Below are 4,757 nucleotides of genomic sequence, written 5' to 3' on the forward strand. Positions count from 1 at the left end.
GTTCTTGACCAAACTAGGGTGGAACCCACATAAGGGTCTAGATTAGGTCAGCTTTGAACTTGCAATATGAGCCTCCGTGTCTTGTAATAAAATTACATGATTTTGCTATTACATGATGAAAAGTCATGATTTTATTAAAGGCACGGAGGCGAGTATTGTCCCACCCTGTATATGTTTATCTTCTATGTTTCATGATTTGTTTGCATTTTTCCCACCCTGGTCTTTTCATTTTTTGTAGGTGTGCGGTGTTACGGTACATGGGGGATGTTATACACTGATGGTTTGGTTGGCTGTACTGTTAGCTCATGGGGGTAAATGTTGTTTTCATGATTGTTTTGTTACTCGGGTTTGTTAATTTCTCACCTTAATATTGGTTCTAAGTACCGAAGTAACCATGTGGCTCCTGTTCCTTTGTGTTTTCACAGCCTGATCCAGAGTCGTTCCATGGATTTCCACACGTTTGTCCTTTGGAAGGATTCTTTCGGTTGGCACTATCCTGTGGCTGTTCTGGAATTATTCCTACTGATTGGACTGTTGCCTGGTTTAACTCTTTCTGGATTTAGCTGCAATGTTCTAATGCTGTTGGATTGATTCTTATTTTCCTGTTTTCTGGTTGTTATATTGGTGTTGCATTTTCAAAGAAAGAGGGAGATCTAGGAGAGGCGCTTACTATTTTACTGGGACTTGGTCTGAGAGTAGCTTATGGTACTATGTATACCATATTTTTCTTACTGTGTTTGTATTCTTTGCTGCTATTATTGGACAGTAAAGAAAGGGATATGCAATACTTGCCTCTGTGTCTTTTCATCATGTAATAGTAAATCATGTAATTTTCAATATGTTTCCTGAATGAAAATTATGTGGGGGTCGAAAACGCATAAGGTAATTTTTTTGGTCAAGGTCATTTTATTGTTTGATGGTTGAATTCAGTCCCACTACAGTCCCGCTACATTCTAGGACATTAGATTAATCACATTAGTAACATTTGTTAGTTAAGAGTGAGTGGATTAATGGAAAGGATGATTTTACAATATCAAAATACAGTGGTGGTTTAAAGGAAAAAAAAAAAACATTTTAAAAAAGTGTATCCTACCCTATCCCAGATGATGGTACGATCCACCAGGTATGTTATGGGGCACTAATGAATCAGTGGGGGCAACAAAAGCAACTAAACTATTCCTGTTCAACCATAAGCGTAAATATTTACACAGTAATATAGAGTAACATTTCAAACAGCTACTGTGGCAACATCCACAACCTATAAACCTATAAACCTATAAACAGAAAATTTCAATTCCAAAGTTTCACCCCGGGTAGTGATCAAGCTCACTCAATTTGAGAATCCAGTAGATAAGTGCGGTCTTGGTGAGTCATCCTGAGAAGAGCAGAGAACTGTAGCATGAATTTGATTTTCTTCTCTACAAGCCTTTTTCAGATCGGTTTTAATTCTTTGCATTTGACTTAAGATGGCTTCCTTGTCGAGAAAGTAATCTGATGTTCATCTGTCTGGGTTCTTTACGATTATTGTCTTGACATTCTGGGCCAATTGGTGGGCTTGCTTGATATGGATTAAATTACACACATTTTAAATTAGACAAAAATATTTTTAAAAATGGAACAACAAATTAAAAGTAAATATTTTTTTTTCTCAGTTTAACCCCTTAAGGACACAGCTTCAAAAGCTTGTCTTACCCTTAAGGACACAAGCCATTCTAATTTGTTTTGCTGTTTGTGTTCAACCGTAATTTGCATCTCTCTCATTTATTGCACCAACACATATATTATATACCGTTTTTAGAGGGGAAAAAGTTTTAATTTGATGTCACATATACATGCCAAAGAATAGGGAAAAAAAACTTTTTTTTTTTTTTTTATCAGAGTTTTGGCAATAATAGCATGTGCAGAATATGTCCAGCTTAGAAAAATGTATTGAAAATAAAAAATGTTATGGGTCTTGATTTAAAGAGTACATAACATGTATAGAATTTCAGCTTATTTTGAAAGTTACAGGTCACAAAATAAAAGGACTAAAATAAAATTTCAATGTGAAATTATTTTAGAATTTGGTATGTTTGTCTTGTAAGTTTAGTAGCCATCACAGAAAAAAAAATTGCCACACAAAAGTATATATTTTTATAAAGTAGACATCACAGGCTATTTACCCAAGGTTATTTTAGCACTGTTTACGTAGCCTTTTCATCGCCAATCTCTGCTAAATATTGGAGTAAAATTGTGTTTTTTCTCTTTATTTTGGCATATACACATTTAACAAGGTTTTTGTAATGTGTATTTTCTTTGGCTGGTGTGTGCTATTCCTGCACAGTACCACTATATTGTGCTCAGCTACATCTGCTGAGTATAACAATACCCACATGGTATGTCTTTGGCACTATTCTGTGAAGCTACAATGCCATATAAGAACAAGGCTATTTCAGTTTCCATAGTTATAATTTTCATAGTTGTATTTGATGGGTTTACGTCTAATTTCGGGGTATAATGGCAGTTTGACTGTTAAAATATCCCCACAAAAGGCTTCCATTTGATAAAGCAGGCACCCCAGGGTATCTTATATGGTGTATATTGTGCCTTAACTTGTCAATGTTTGTGGTGAGGGAAAAAAATGGCATTTTAAACATGCATGTTGCATTTTTGCTGAGTATTTCTTACACTTGATATGTGCCACTGTCATAAAGCCCCCCAAATTATACTCAGTTACATCTTCTGAGTAAAACAATATGCCCAATGTATAATCTAGACACTATTTTGTGAAGTTACAGTGCTGTAAAAGAGACGTGACAATTTCAGGTTTTTAAGTGTGAATTTTCATGGAGGGTTTTGATGCATCCGTGCCCCACTTTGGAGCACTTTAGCAGGCTACATATTCCAACCTTCGCGTGGGATAATTTTTCCGCTAGCTTGTACCAAGTGTAGTGGTACACATTTTTTTCTGCCTTTTTGACACACAAAGTGAGTTTGCACAATAACTTTAGCAACCCTTATGTGTGCTACGGCTGTATAATACTTCATATCCTGCTCAGCTGTGTCGTCTGAGTACAACAATACCCCCACATGTACCGTTGCCAGGTATATATGGACATTGAAGGGGCACATTTGAAACACAGCCATTCCAGGTTTTATTTTTCAAACCTTGAATTTTTACACTGTGTCCATGTCCTATTTTGGAGTATTTTGGCAGGCTACAGGTACCAACTGCCCCGTGAAGGCATTCTATTTCCTAAAGAAGAAATCCCAGGGTATTTCAAAAGGCATATTTTGAACCCTGGCATTTTCCACTAGCTTGTACCATGTGTGGTAGTAATAAGCAGTTTTTCTGCCTTTTTGACACACACAGTGAGTTTGTACGGTATATTTTGTGCTAAGGCTGTATAATATTTCATATGATTCTCAGCTATGTCATTTGAGTTCAACAATACCCCCGTATGTACCGTTGCCAGGTATATGTTTCTTTCTAACTTTGAAGTTTTACACTGTGTCAAATGTTCCATTTTGAAGTAGTTTAGCTGGTTTGTTATTCAAACTACCCCACAAACGCATACCACTTTGACAAAGAGACAGATCAGGGGCAGAGCCAGCATGATTCAAACACAGCCCTGGCCAATCAGCATCTCCTCATAGAGATGAATTGAATCAATGAATCTCTGAGGAAAGTTCAGTGTCTGCATGCAAAGGGAGGAGACAATGAATGTTTGGATGCATATTAGGCAGCCATGACCCAGTAAGGATCTCTAACAGCCGTCTGAGGAGTGGCCAGTGACGTTATCACTAGGTTGTAATGTAAACACTAAATTTTCTCTGAAAAGACAGTGTTTACAGCAAAAAGCCTAAAGGTAATGATTCTACTCACCAAAACAAATTCAATAAGCTGTAGTTGTTCTGGTGACTATAGTCCCGTTAATATAGTAAAATCTTACCTTTTATTCCTGTCTGCAACTGCTGATTCTGACCCTGATCTGCCTGCTTGGCGGACATCACCAGAAGTGATGATCTGAGCCATTCACAATGGAATTATCATAGGATATCATTGGATTGGCTAAGAGTGACAAGGAGGCAGATCAGGGGCAGAGCTAGCACAAGCCAAACACAGACCTGGTTGATCACTATCTCCTCATGGAGAACCGTGTTGACCAAATGAGAAAATCAGATTGCAAATACAGAGTCACAATGTTTATTTTACACTTTTAGGGCATATTTTGCCATCACTTCAATTCATGTGGCTGGTGGAGGTGGTTACTGTGTGATTTCCATACGACAGTGAGGGTGTAGGACTACTAAGGGGCATTACAGTGCTTTCATACTGTAGATTCACCCTCCAGAAGAGTGGCCATTGCAAGGGGTGCGATGTGGAGCATCATGGAGAGTTTGTGGGGTTTCTTTTTTTATACTGGCAGGAGGGGGTTAGGCAAGATGCTAGAAGAAACACTATAGGATTAGGAATATAAACAAATTCCTAACGCTATGGTTTTAATCTACCTATTCTGGTGTCATTTCCCCCCCCCCCCCCAGGTTGACTGGAAATGTGTATTGGCTACTTAAAAAAAATCCAACAGCATTACTGCTTGCACAAAGGTCATTGACTAAATCATACATTAGACCAAAAGGTCCATTCATATAAACATTTTGTAACAATACACAACTGCTACTTTATATAAAATCAAATATACCCACCAGTGTATGTCCTTTGTAATGTTCAGCACTATCACAAATTAATATTTTAAAATAAAATATCCCACACAAAA

This window comes from Pelobates fuscus, chromosome 8 (genome assembly GCF_036172605.1).
Source record: "Pelobates fuscus isolate aPelFus1 chromosome 8, aPelFus1.pri, whole genome shotgun sequence".
Lineage (NCBI taxonomy): Eukaryota > Metazoa > Chordata > Amphibia > Anura > Pelobatidae > Pelobates > Pelobates fuscus.